This window comes from Mastomys coucha, unplaced genomic scaffold, assembly GCF_008632895.1.
Source record: "Mastomys coucha isolate ucsf_1 unplaced genomic scaffold, UCSF_Mcou_1 pScaffold5, whole genome shotgun sequence".
NCBI lineage: Eukaryota > Metazoa > Chordata > Mammalia > Rodentia > Muridae > Mastomys > Mastomys coucha.
This window is the reverse complement of record NW_022196911.1, coordinates 83,114,431-83,129,049: the sequence shown is the minus strand read 5'-3', so window position 1 is coordinate 83,129,049 and position 14,619 is coordinate 83,114,431. Positions and strand designations below refer to the sequence as shown.

The 14,619-nt window shown below is 42.2% G+C and overlaps 1 protein-coding gene and 1 pseudogene across 1 annotated transcript in view; one reads left to right on the top strand and one right to left on the bottom strand.

Moving 5' to 3' along the window:
- Positions 1–14,619, top strand: part of Ppm1e (protein phosphatase, Mg2+/Mn2+ dependent 1E) — a 132,457-nt gene that overhangs the window by 44,922 nt on the left and 72,916 nt on the right. The gene's annotated exons all lie outside the window — the stretch shown is intronic.
- On the bottom strand, positions 8,532–8,638 carry LOC116079398 (annotated as a pseudogene).

Here is a 14,619-nt window from a genome sequence, read left to right as displayed (position 1 = left end):
CAGGCTGGCCTCAAACTCAGATTCACCTGCTTTTGCCTCCTAAGTGCTAGGATTAAAGGAGTGTGCCACCCCTGCCTGGCAGAATCTTAGTTTTTAAATGTCAATTATTTATTTTAAGATAAGAAATGTCTTAGGATTTCACAAATTTCCGTCTGGAGACAATAGCATTTCCAGAGTTGCCCTTTTAGAATTTTCTTTTTCATCTTTAGATTTAAAACCTTCAATGCTGATTTCTTTGGCATACATTCACTGAGAAGCTAGAGAGATTTTTACATTCCAGCAGCACGGAAACATGCTAAAAATAGATCATGCCACTTTTCAAACGAGTTAACACTCAGGGCTCCCAAGCAGTCTCAAACTCACACGATGACAAAACACTGGAGTTTTCTTTTCCTTATAAAAACCAAGATTTTAAGCCTGGCACTGATGATGTACACCTTTAATCCCAGCACTTGGGAGGCAGAGGTAGGCGGATTTCTGAGTTCGAGGCCAGCCTGGTCTACAGAGTGAGTTCCAGGACAGTCAGGGCTACACAGAGAAACCCTGTCTTGAAAAAACAAAACAAAACAAAAACAAAACAAAACCCCCAAACCCCAAGATTTTAATTTTTATTTATTTTGTGTGTGTTGGGGGTGGAGTGGGGGAATGCATGCCATTTCCCTTGTGTGGAAGCCAGAGGAAGGCTAGTCTCTTCTTTTCCCCATGATGTAGGTTCTGGGGATGAAACTCAGGTAGTCAAGGTTGGCCCAAGCACCTTTTCCTGAAGGGCCATATTGTTGAATCTAGATTTTTTTTATCTCCTACAAAATGCTTATGTTCTTAAGTAAGTGTAAACTATAGTGGTTTCCCAAAGTTAAATCTGTGTTGTATGCAGTCTGTTATCAAGATCATGGTTTGAAATAAGTAACAATGAGCTGAGCATGCTGGTACACTCTTAGAATCCCAGCACTCGGCCATACTGATGTAGGGTTAGAGGTAGGCTAAGCTGGGCTGTATAGCAAGGATATGTTTAGGTTGGGGAAGAGATGGTACAGGAAATGAGGGAGCATGGAGAGACGGGGAAAACAAGAATAGGCCAGGGAGAAGAAAAGAGAGGATGAAGGGAGGGAAAAATGGGAGAGACAGATTGCTAAATAGGAAAGCCGACAGCATTGTTAAACAGGGAAAATGAAACATTGATAAACAGGGACAATTGTTGAGGACTTACTACACACCATCTCCTTTGATAACTAAGCACTACAAGCCCATTATTCAACTTAATCCCCTCAATAACGCAAACTGGGTAAAAGTTCTTACTCTATTGTGCAGGTGAGAAACAATGCTCACAAAGACAGTAGTTATCTAAGGTCGAGTCAAGTAAAAAGCAGGAGGTCTGCATTTAATTGATAGCTTCATTAAGTTTACTTAGTCACACTTGTTGGCCCTGGTGAAGATAATGTCTTTAATCCAGTGTGGAGTCACAACAAAGATGAGCCCAATACGATTACTATATGGACACATTTTTTTTAAAGGCAATTGGACTTGCATTAAAGCACTTGGAAGGCTGCTTACTCCCATATCTGAGCTTTAATTAGTCTAAGCTTTAATCTAGTCACCGCATTCACTATTTTCTCAGTATTCTAGGAACCAGCAACTCATATATGAACCAGTAATAATTAGATCAGCCAGGTCCCAAGTGAAATTCAGTACTGATACTTGCCGTTTGCTTTTTGTTACGGATTCTATAGTGACACTCCATACTTCCTTGAAACTTGGTGCTTTCTGGAAAAATATTTTTATGTCAGTCTCATAGAGACAGGAGTCTTATGACAGTCCCTGGTAGTAAAATGTACAGCAAAGGTTTGATGAACAAGACGTGAACGCATTGCTTTACTTGAGGTTTTAAACTAGCACACCAGGTTATAGGTTTTATTATGGCATTTCCAAACATACTTTGTTTCTATTGGTTTTCCTCCTCCACAGTTCACTTCAATATATTGCTTCCTCTTTATAAATACTTGTCAAATAAGTATTTATACTTATTTGCTACTAATTACTAATTACTGTGGTTGTTGATTTCTGTTCCCCTACTTTTCCACAGTCATACCCATATGGACTTATGCATGTTTTCATGAGTATGTGAAAGTGATATAGCACAGTGATACAGGGCATGGATTTTGGTGTCAGACAAATGACCTGAAGTTGTCCCTGGCCTTAGGATTAATTGTGTATACACAGGCAAGGCACTGACCTTCTCAAACCTCGAGTTTCTTGTTGGGAAAATATTTTAACATTCTCTTTACTTGAGGCTTTTCTTTACACAGTTTTAGCTACCTGTAATCAATGCCATATAAAAATAATAAATGGAATTTCAGAAATAATAACCCACATGCTATTCTGAGTCACCTGATGGACTTACACCATCTGCCTAGAATGAGACTCATGTCTGGTTGCACCATGTCTAGGCAGCATGGGATACCCGCCCAACCGTCACATAATATCTATCTTAGTTATCACGTTAATGAAAAATCTGGAAGTTCTTGACTTAAAAAGAGTAAAATGAATATGTTGAGCTTGCTAAGATATACAATACACCATTTTGGGAGATGACATTCATATTGCTCATGTGTGTGTATGTGTGTTTGTTGAGACAGAGTCTCATTGTGCAGTCCTGCTTTATCTGGAGCTTGATTTGTAGATTAGGCTGGTCTTGAACTATCAGAGATCTGCCTGCCTTCTAAGGGCTAGGACTAAAGATGTGCACCACCATGCTCAGCCTTTTACTTTTATTACAGTATAACCATTATATTTTATTTGATCTCTGCTCTGCCTAAATAACAAATTGGACTGTTTTTATAGTTGTATGTACAGGAAACAGTAGCATACATAGAGTTTAATGTCATCCCTGCTTTCAGGCCTATCCTAGGCTAAGGTTAGATCTCTTGCCTTGTAAGCAAGGGAGGGACTGCTGTGGTGTTGACTCACACCACTGCTGGGGGCTCAAATGACACATTTGATTTGGTAAAATAAGTTCAGGAATCATTCATAGTTAACAATTTTTTTCCCATTTCAAATTACTTACTATTCAAATGTAGAAGATATGATCAAAGAACTAAAAGATTGCCAGACAGTGGTGGTGCACGCCCTTAATCCTAGCACTTAGGAGGCAGTGGCAGGCAGATTTCTGAGTTTGTGGCCAGCCTGGTCTACAGAGTGAGTTCCAGGACAGCCAGGGCTATGCAGAGAAACCCTGTCTCAAAAAAACCAAACCGAAACAAACAAAACAAAAAAGAACTAAAAGATTGTGGTTTTTTATGATACAAATTGATAATTTGTACTTTTCTACTTATGCATATCAATGGCTAAAATACAGACTATGAATAAGGTAAATTAAATAAAATAGACTGAATGTGCATCAGTGATTATAATTTCATCATGTCCAAACTGCCAGAAGCCCAACAGAATTGCTATGTGCAGTATCTCACTAAGGTATGTAAATGTTTTTTATTTTTTATTTTTTAATTTATATACATGAGTGCTCTATCTGCACATACACCTGTGTGCCAGAAGAGGGCATCGGATTCCATTACAGATGGTTGTGAGCCACCATGTGGTTGCTGGGAATTGAACTTAGAACCTCTGGAAGAGCAGTCAGTGCTCTTAACCACTGAGTCATCCTTCTAGTCTGAAAATGAATATTTAAGAATAATAAAAATATACTTGAGGGTCTGGGTGTAGCACAGTCTGTGGAATGGTTGCCTAGCATGTATGCAGCCCTGGGCTCAGTCCCCAGCACCACCTAAAACAGGCTGTGGTGATGAGGATCTGAAATAACAGTGCTCAGAAGGGGGACGCAAGGCCACAGACATCCTTGGCTTCACACCGAGTTGAATGCCAGTCCTGTCTCAGAAAAAAGAATGTATATATTTTAAACTCTGCTATGACTAAAGGAATTCCTTGTGGGAATGAGTCAGACAGACCTAAAGGTTAGTAACAGCGGTCTTGCTAATTTTAGATAGATATCATGCTGTGTGAATAACAAGTTACAAAGACCTAATAGATGCCCGGATTGTTGTTATCAAGCAAAGTATAACTGAACTTGAAGCGTTTACCCCTTGGCTCAATTCCAATGGTAGGATAAGATATTTAAAGTGCAAATGCAAAGCAGTTTATATAGGTGATTGTATTCTGTGTGGTATTTTACATCTTAGCTAAGCTTCATATTTTAATTATCAACTGGAAAGCTGGAAAGAATTTACTAGAAAAAGAAGAAAGCTGTTTTATCTTAATATGAGTATTTCTACATTTAAGCCCCCTTTCTAGTGGGTGCCTCTTTGAGACCAAAATCATAAGATATCTTTTCATTTAGATATAAATATTGTGGGTGCTGGATAGCTTAGGTCCAGGTGGGCACTTTCCTGTGACAGTAGACATGGCTTCCTTCCTTTACGAAGTGAGGAGAGATGGAAACAGAGCAATGGCCGAAATCCTCTACAGCAATGGAAGAAATTTATCTTGAGAGCTGTGGGGCAAAGGCAAGGGTGTTTATTACATAGCTAAAGGTGAGGGGTGTGTAGGGGGAGGGCAGGCTGAACTCCTGGAGTGCCAGGAGTTTGCAGTCTATTAGGTCTACAGAGCCGTTATTTATACAGTGTGATAATCTGCTTATCTAAATTGGCAAGACCGCTGCTTAGGTCTGACTCACACTCACAAGGAATTCCTTTGCTCATGATACATCCTTTAAATATATGTGAGCATAGCCTTTTCTCAACCATCTCCCCAGCCTGTCTAAAACAGATCAGTTATTGCCCAGCCATGTGCCGTCTAGTGTGAACTCAGCCAGTCAACCAGCTGCCTATGCCTACCTGACATGCATTTTGCTAATGAGGGATTGAGAGGTGACAGAGGAAAAAGATCATTTTATGCTCAAGATGATGACGCTGCAGCTTGAAGTGGGAGTTGAAGTAGCAGCTTCAGGAAGCAGTCTGGAAGGTGACGAAGAGCCAGAGGTGGGACAGAAGAGTGAAGTTGGAGTGAAGGACTCATACAGGAGGTGGACAAGTGGGGGCGTGTGTGTGCGCGCGCATGTGCGTGTATACATGTGTGTAAAAGGCCAAAGAGGCTCTGTACAGTATCAACTGAGATAAACAGGCATTATAGAGTGAGAACGGCAGTATGGGCTATGTAGTTGCCAAGTTGAATTTTTCGGGGGCTAGCTGAGATTTAGGACAACTTCTGAGTGTTTGCTCTATTGTTAATAGGAAGAATGCCAACTTTGGGGTCACCTTCTCTTGTTCTTTTAATTTGGCCTTATACCAGGATTAAGTGTTCTGCAAATAGGTGTTCACATTTCTGTCTATATGGAATACCATATAGACATTTATAAATGTGCTCGACAATTAAAATATTTCTGCTTTAAACACTGGCTGGCCATGAGCAGAATGCATGGCATTCAATGTTCTTTTCCCTCCCTGTGGGGGAAATGCTTAAGTATAAGAAACATAAGTTTGATACTTTAGTTGATAATTAAAATTATGGTGTCAGTCCGGTGTACCATACTGTTGGGATCTGCTTTTGGAAAGAACAGATGGTAATTGATTCTGTTGTTCCAGATCTGTGACGAGCAAAGGCTGTCCAAGCCCATTGCCCACTTGCTGTCCTTGTCACTTGTAAAACAGTGAGGTAGCAAAGGATAAAAGAGACATTAGGAACTGGCTTAGCATTGCCAGTGATCTGCACCTTCCACCAGGGGCAAACCTGCCAAGCTGGATTTGTTTTCTGCTTTTAAAATGAGAGCAGTAGCATCTCCTTTACTCATGGAAGCATGCACTGTGACTGGGAGAGGAGACAGTTTATGTAAGCACCTTTTTCAGCTACTAGGCAGAATATTTTAAAAGGCTTAGGCTTGGGGGCTGGGGAGACAGTTCAGCATTAAGAACACTTGCTGCTCTTGCAGAAGACCCAGGTTTGTTTCCCAGCACCCACATAGCAGCTCACAACCATCTGTCACTTTAGTTTCAAGGGATCCAACTCTCTCTTCTGGTCTCTGAGGACACCAGGCATGCACAAGGTGCATATACATATACATACAGACATAACACTCATGAACATGAAATTACATTTGTTTGTTTGTTTATTGTCACTTTACATCATGCTCACTGCCCCCCTCCCCACAACCCCTCGCACAATCCTTCCCCTCTTCTCCTCTGAGGAAATGCCCCCATCCCCACCCAGGATATCCCCCTGCTCTGGCACACCAACTCTGTGCAAGGCTAGGTGAATCCTTTCCCACTGAGGCCAGACAAGGCAATCCAGCTAGAAGAACATGTCCCACATACAAGCAGCAGCTTTTGGGATAGCCCCTGCTCCAGGTGTTGGTAAAACCACATGAAGACCAAGCTGCACATCTGTTACATATGTGTGGGGAGGCCTAGGTCCAGCTCATGTATGTTCTTTGGTTGATGGTTCAATCTCTGAGAGCCTCAAGGGTCCAGGTTAGTTGACTCTGTTGGTCTTCTTGTAGAGTTTCTATCCTTTCTAGGGCTCACAATCCTTCCTCCTATTCTTCCACAAGAGTCCCCAAGCTCCATCTACTACTGTTTTTTGGTTGTGGGTTTCTGCATTAGTCTGAGTCAGTTGCAGGATGGAGCCTCTCAGAGGACAGCCATGTTAGACTCCTGCCTGCAAGCGTAACAGAGTACCATTACTAGTCAGGGATTGGTGCTTACCAATGAGATGGGTCTCAAGTTGGGCCAGTTATTGGTTGGCCATTCCCACAGTCTCTGCTCCATCCCCTGCCCTACATTTCTTGTAGTCAGGATAAATGTTGGGTCAAAATTTTTGTGCATGGGTTGGTGTCCCTATTGCTCCACTGGGGTTCCTGCCTGACTATAGGAAGTGACCTCTTCAGGTTCCATATCCCCAATGCTGTGGGTCACAGCTAAGGATATCCATATTGATTCTTGGGTGCCTCCCTTATCCCAGGTCTCTGCCTTGTCCTGGAGATGCCCCCTACTCCCTACCCCCTGCCTCCCCATCAGTTGTAGATTTCCATTCATTTTCATGGACACCATCCCACAAAGACACTTGCTCAACTATGTTAATAGCAGCTTTATTCATAACAGCCAGAAACTGGGAACAACCTAGATCTCCCTCAACTGATAAAAGAAAATGTGGTGCACCTACACAATGAAGTACCAATGCATCTATTAAAAACAAAGGCATTATGAATTTTGCAGGCAAGTGGATGGATCTTGAGAATATTATCCTGAGTGAAGTAGCCTTGTCCCAAAAGGACATGCATGGTATGTACTCACTTATAAGTGGATCCTAGCCATAAAATACAGGATATCCATGGTACACTCTACAGACTCAAAGAAGCTAAACAAGAAGGCAGGCACAAGCAAGGATGCTTGAATCTCACGTAGAAGAGGGAATAAAATAGTCATAAGAGGCAGATGGAGGCAGGGGACTGAGAGGGAAGGGGGATAGAGAGGGCACACACGTCTAAGGATGCCAGAAGAGGACACTGTGAGCCATGTGATGTGGATACTGGTAACAAAACCCTGGGTCCTTTGTGAGAGTAGTAAACGATTTTAAGAGCTGAACGATCTTTCTAGGTCCACAAAAAAATCACAAATATCTGGGGCAGACATGGTGGCACATGCCTTTAATCCCAGCACTTAGGAGACAGAGGCAGAGTTCAAGGCCAGCCTAGTCTACAAAGAGAATTCCAGGATATCCAGGGTTACATAGAGAGAACCTTTCTCAAAACTGCAACAACAACAACAAAAATAAAGCAAAAAAATTTCATAGACTTAGAAACTGGAATCAGTGAAGAGACATCTCTTTACCATAACTCCTGTGTTTTAGTGACCAAAACAATCATCTTGAAAGGAGAAACGATTCAAATGGGAAATATTTATTTTAATCATGTCTTTTTGAAACAGGTCTTATGTGCCCTAGGCTGGCCTCAAACTTAGTACATAGTTGAGGATAACCTTGAACTTCTGATCCTCCTGCTTTTACCTCCCAAGTGCCTGGATTATATATATGTGGACTACATTATTTATGTGGTCTTGTGGATCAAACACAGGCTTCTTGTGTCCTAAGCAAGTACCCTTTTAGGGGGTTATATCCCCAGCCTCCCCCGCCACTCTTCTCTTGCCTTCTAGATTGTATGTGATATTTATTACTGAACATGATTTGGAGTATGGGGAGGCAGAACTCAGCATGGTGGAAGCCCTCAGGAGTGCAGGTCTCAGGGACCCCAGAGCCATCAGGTGTGATCTTCTCCTCATGTCTAAATTGATCTGCATTTAACTTGGTGAACGCCTACCTCTTTGTCATGTGGATCTTCTGGCAGCCAGAAAACTTGAACTTGGCTCTCCACAGAGCCTCAATTACATGTTCCTTACTCTGCCACTTGGTGTGAATGGATGTAATGACCTGGCCAATGTGAACTCTGGACTGTACCCTTAGGCTTTTCAAAATCACCCTGAATACCTGTCTGGAGCCAACACTTAGGACAGCACTGAGATCAGAGACATGAAAATTGTCTCCAAGGTCCCTTAGGGCAAAGCATGTAAGTGACAGGCTGCTAGACCACTAGGGTGGCTGCTGCTTGCACACCAGGCCTGGTCAATTTAATTGGCTCCAGGTTTCTTTTGAAATGGTCTCATCTGTGACTTAGGTGGTCAAACTCAGTCTCCCTGTTTCAGTCTCTTGAGTGCTCGGTTTAAAGGTTCCAACCCATTATACCTGTGCTGTTACTGCTTTTTAATCAGGCTCTCACAGCTGCTAAATGTTTCCTACAAACCCCAGTGTTTATGTCTTTGTGTATTGACTTATATTATGTAGCATTGAAGAGATGATATTCATTTCAAACAAGTATATTTTAGAGGCTGGAGAGATGTGTCAGTGATTAGGAACACATAATGCTCTTCCAAAGGACCTGAGTTCAGTTCCCAGCACCCATGTCAGGTGACTCACATATGCCTCTAACTCCAGCTCCAAGGTATCTATCTGATGCTCTCCCCTCAACTCCATGCTTTCAAACATACATACACATGCATAATTAAAAATAATTAAAAATACTAGATCAATGGATCAATGGATCATCAGCCAAGAGCACATGTAGCTCTCCTAGAGCTGTTCAGTTCCCAGAACCTACATGGTAGGTCACAACTGTCTGTGACTCGAGTTCCAGAGGAGCCAACACCCTCTTCAGACCTCCTTGAGTACTGGACATGCAAGTGATAGACATACATGAAGGCAAAACATCATGTACATAAGAATACATCTTTAATAAAAAATAGAATAAGCATATTTCTGTTGAGGAAAGTTGATAGTTTAGAACGCTTTGTCAACATAGCTTCTTGACCTCCACGGGTGCTCACACACAGCACACACACATAGAGATGAGGAAGAAAAACAACAAAATGAAAATGGCAGGTTTTCAGCTCTCTGCTTTATTCTTCATAGTTTATAGTTCATTTTAGTATTTAAGATGCAAATGTTGGAGTAATAGCTTTAGTTTTAATGCTACTTGAATTTTTCCTTAGGTTTGCCCAGAATAAATGAAAATTACTTTGGTGTTTCTAAAAGAAATTTAACTGGACAGATCCAGCTGTTGCATTTATAAATAGCTACAGATGTCTACAGTAATGAAGGATTTACTCAGGTTGTTATGGCAACTCAGATTCCACAGAACCTCAAAGATAAGCTGTATTGAAGGAAGAAAGTGCATTAAATGTACATTTAACCCAATTATACAATGAAATTATTGCTTACTGTCTATCATTTTAGATTTTAAATGAGAAATTAGTTTTAGCTCAGTAAGAGTCTCCCACTAAATTAAAGGCTTGTGTATCCTTTTAAGGGTTTCCCGTAGCTGTGGTGGACTCTGCTGACCATTTCAATTCTTTCTCCTCCCACTGTGCTCTTCTAAACCCTCCCTCTCTGTCTCTATGGTACTGCGAATGGAGCACAAGGCTTCAACATGCTAGGCAAATGCTCTACCACTGCGTTATATCCCCAGACCCTACCTGTCCTTTTGCTCTCTCTGTAATGAATTGCATGTTTATTTAAATCTGCTGGCTAAGGCTCAAGGTGCATTTCTGAGTTCATGGAATATGGCGAAGATTTCTCCGGACTTTAATTCCATGATCTCATCATAAAGATTTATTCAGCTGGGCTTGGTTATAGTCTTTAAAGGCCATTGAAGAAGTTGATCTGCCGAGCATGGTGGTACAGACTGATAGCTTCAGCATTTAAGAGACTAGAATGGTTGCGAGTTTGAAGTCAACCTGGACTAACAGCAAAATTCAAAAATAAATACATTTCAAACTAGAGAGATGGCTTACTACAACAGTTTTCAACACGTGGGTCACAACTCCTTGTGGGGAGGTGGTGGGGGATGTCAAACAATACTTTCACAGAGATTGCCTAAGACTATTGGAATACACAGATCTTTACATTGCAGTTCACAATAGTAGCAAAATTGCAGTTATGAAATAAGATTGTTGTCACCACAACATGAGGAGCTGAATTGAAGGGTCACAGCATTAGGACGGTAGAGAGCCATTGGCTTAGTAGTTAAGAGCACTTGCCGCTCTTCAAGAAGCCTGGGTTTAGTTTCCAGCATCCACATGGCAGCTCACAACCATCTCTGCAACTCTAATACCATGAGGTCTAAAACCCTCTTCTGGTTTCTTTTGATACCTGCATGCACATGGTGCCACATACATGCATGCAGGTAAACACTCATGTACATAAAAATCAATGTTTTAAATATGTTCTTTTAAGGTGGGCGTGGGTGTAGGTGAGGGTGTGTGTGTGTGTGTGTGTGTGTGTGATCATACAATCAATGGAGTTTTCTGGATTTTGGTGTGGTGATAGTAGTCATGTTCATTTTATATGTCTTGGAGCTGGAGTTATTGGCAGTTGTAAGCTGCCAGACATGGTTGCTAGGATCCAAACTCAGGTCCTCTAGGAAACCAGCAAGCGGTCCTAACCACCGAGCCATCTCTCCAGCCCAAAGACTTATTTTTAATTTTATATACATAGAGTTGGGTGTTGGGGGAGGATGCAGGTGCCTTCAGTGTCTAGAAGAGGATCTTGGATTCCCTGAAATTGAAGTTACAAGCTATTGTAAGATGCCTGATGTGGGTGCTGAGAACCAAGCCTGAGATCTCTGCAAGAACAGTAAGAAACTGCTCAGCCATCTCTCCAGCCCTCCTAATACATGTGTTTTAAAGTAAAGCAAAGTAGTTTGCTGTCCCTGTGTAATAAGGAAGTAGCCTCTTTCCCTGTTCTTTGTACCCCATGGTCCTCTTTTATGGTAACTATGTTTAAGTGTTTTACATTGTTTTCTTTAGGATTTACCTCTGTTTCTTACTCTGAAGAAATAAGTATATAAAGATCTTCTCTGAGTCCTGCTACCACTTGCTCTCCCCTCCTTCCCTCTTCAGTTGGACCAGAATTTAGGACAAAGTAACACTTATATTGTTCATATTAAGAGAATGTGTTCACAGCCTAGCCACTAGATACTGCGTTTACATTTTACTTCCTATATAATGTTTTATTTTCCCCAGAGTTAATGATCACTGCTATTTCATTTGCTTAGTTTTCTGTATCATTATCATTTCTGTTTCAGACTGTTTAGCTGTAAAATCTCTCTGGGCATAGCTACAAGCATTATACATACTTAAGGCTTTGCACTTGGAGTCTAACTTGCACTCACTCTGTTCTGGTGTGTGCTCCCGTGTGGCTTCCGTTCTTGGGCTCTGTCATCATGTTTGCAGTCTCTTTGCTTCTTTCCTGTGTTGAGTCCAAACCTGGCAGTCCTCTGCTGCATTTGTGTTAGAGGCCTCATATCAGCTGCTGTATGCTGCCTGGTTGGTGGCCCAGTGTCTGAGAGATCTCGAGGGTCCAGGTTAGTTGAGACTGCTGGTCCTTCTACAGGGTTGCCCTCCTCCTCAACTTCTTCCAGCTTCTCCTTAATTCAACCACGGGGTCAGCAGCTTCTGTCCATTTGTTGGGTATAAATATCTGCATCTGACTCTTTCAGCTGCTTGTTGGGTATTTTGGAGGGCAGTCATGGTAGATCCCTTTTCGTGAGCATACCATAACCTCAGTAATAGTGTCAGGCCTTGGGGCCTCCCCTTGAGCTGTATCCCAATTCGGGCTTGTCGCTGGACCTCCTTTTCCTTCAGCTCTTCTCTATCTTTGTCCTTGCAGTTCTTTCAGACAGGAACAATTATGGGTTAGAGTTTTTGACTGTGGGATGGCAACCCCATCCCTCACTTGATGCCCTTTCTTTCTGCTGGAGGTAGGTTCTACTAGTTCCCTCTCCCCACTGTCGGGCATTTCATCTAAAGCCCCCCTCCCTTGAGTCCTGAGAGTCTCTCACCTCCCAGGTCTCTGCTACATTCTAGAGGGTCCCCCCCCCCCTTCTACCTCCTGAGGTTGCCTGTTTCCATTCTGAGGGCCAGCAGAAAGAATGTGTGTTTGGTTTCTTAAGGCTTTTTAGACTCTATTTTTAGGCACAATATTTTAAGTGTCCATTCAGGGAAGACAGCTGTTTGTGTATAATCTTTCATATAGTATCCTTATTTTTAGTAAAACGATTTACCTTTATATACCTTACTATACTTTAAAAAATCTTATTCTGTTTATGTGTGTGCATGTCTGTCTGTCTGTCTGTCTGTCTGTCTGTCTGCACACATGAATGCATAGGTGCTTGTGGAGGCTAGAAAAGGACATAGGATCCCTTGGAACTGGACACCGAAGCTGCCCTATGTGGGTGCTGGAACTCTAGTCTGTAGGATTGAGGCTCGAGGATCCTAACCATCCAGCCCTGCCTCTAGCCCCAACTACACTTTTTGTCCTCGAATACAGAGATGTCTGGTTTAATTCTAGGAAGTAAACCTTTTCCCTCTAGTCTGAGGGAGGAACAGTTGCGTGGTATTGTGGGAAGGTTGGTGTCTTGGGTGCTTCCTTTGTGGGTTTAATGTCCATGGCTCTAGCATGCTTCCTCATTCCGGCTGCCTCAGAGAACCAGTCTCCAGCTCCTCAGATTTTGTAGTTCTCTGACACCAAGCAGCAGCCTTGATGCCCCATTCCCAGCCTGGATTAAGCTCTCTGCTCTGAGGAAAGGCCCAAGTCCTTCACCACTACCCTTTCTTTCTCTTTAAATCCACTGTCTTCTGTGTTTCTCTGCTATTTTAATTTCACGTCTCAGAACATTGCTGAGATAAATGAATGTGTATGTCTGCTATTTTTAGCTAGCAGTCCTGAAATGTCAACACTATCCCACTGCTTTTACTCTCCAAGCCGGTGGGCAACCCATCATCTTTTAAGACAGCCTGTCCACATCTTCTTTGAACTATTTCTTGGGGTCGTCTTATCCATCTTTGTCTCTGTAGGGTAACTGATCCCAATTTTTCACTGTAGAACTGCTCTAAGTATGGCGCGCCTGCTGCTTCTCCTGAAACCTTCTGTAGATTTGAAGACAGCAATCAGAACTTGGCTGTCTTCTCTGAGCATAACCCTGGTCCTCTGTTTTTGTTTTAAGCTCAAGGACAATGAGAGTGTAAAAGAAAAAACTCAGGTCATGTAAGCTACACATCTTGGCAACTGCCCCCAAGGAAGAAAACGGAGTCATGAAGGAGACATGCCACTGGGTTAAGGTCGAATGGAGGTCAGAGGCACCGTGTGGGGAGGAACATTCTGGAGAGAGTAGAAAGGCGGGAGGCACCAGGGGTAGCACTCTGCCTGTTCCTCACAGGACACTGTCTCAGATTTTTCCTGTCTCCTGATCATTAACCTCTGAACTAACTGTTCACAGATAATGATCCTGGAATTGAACGCAGGATTCCAGCTCAGCTCCATGCAACTCAGAGCAGAGCAGATCATCTTCCTTTGAAATGTTGTTATATTTGGAATGGCTCACAAAAATAAAGCTGAGTCCTGATTTGCTCTCAGGGTTTTATCTTGTTGAAATTAAAGAAAAAGTTCAGCCTTCCAGAAGTTCTCTATCTACATGCACAAACTCCGAGTCATACACTGATTTGTGTGCTTGTGTAGTGTGTACTTGCTTTGTTAGTTTTTTATTCGTTTGTTTTTGTGATAGTCTTGCTCTGGAACTCTGAGTGGCCTGGAGCTACACAGGCTGAGCTGACCTTGAACTTGTGATCCTCAGCCCTTGACTCCTGGGTGATTGGTGATATGTGTCACCACTCCAGGTTTCATAAAGTGATTTTTAAAATTGGAATAATTGGTGTTTTCCCCATTTTAAAAGTGATCTAGGGCATAGGTTGAAAGGTGTTTTCTACATAAGTAACAGGAATTTTAAACTTCAATTTTGAACTAATTTTATGCTTGCACAGAAATTGCAAAAGCGTACAGAGTTCAGAGTACAAATTCACCCAGTTTTCCTCCAGCGACATCTATAGTTATTAAAACTAAAAACATTGTGCTGCTACAGCATCCCTTGAATGTCTTTGTCCTTGGTTTTTGGTTTTTCAGTATTGGAATTCTAGATTGGACCTAACATAGGCCAGGCTAGTGATCTGTACTGGCTGGTTTTGTGTGCCAACTTGACACAGGCTAGAGTTATCACAGAGAAGGGAGCTTCAG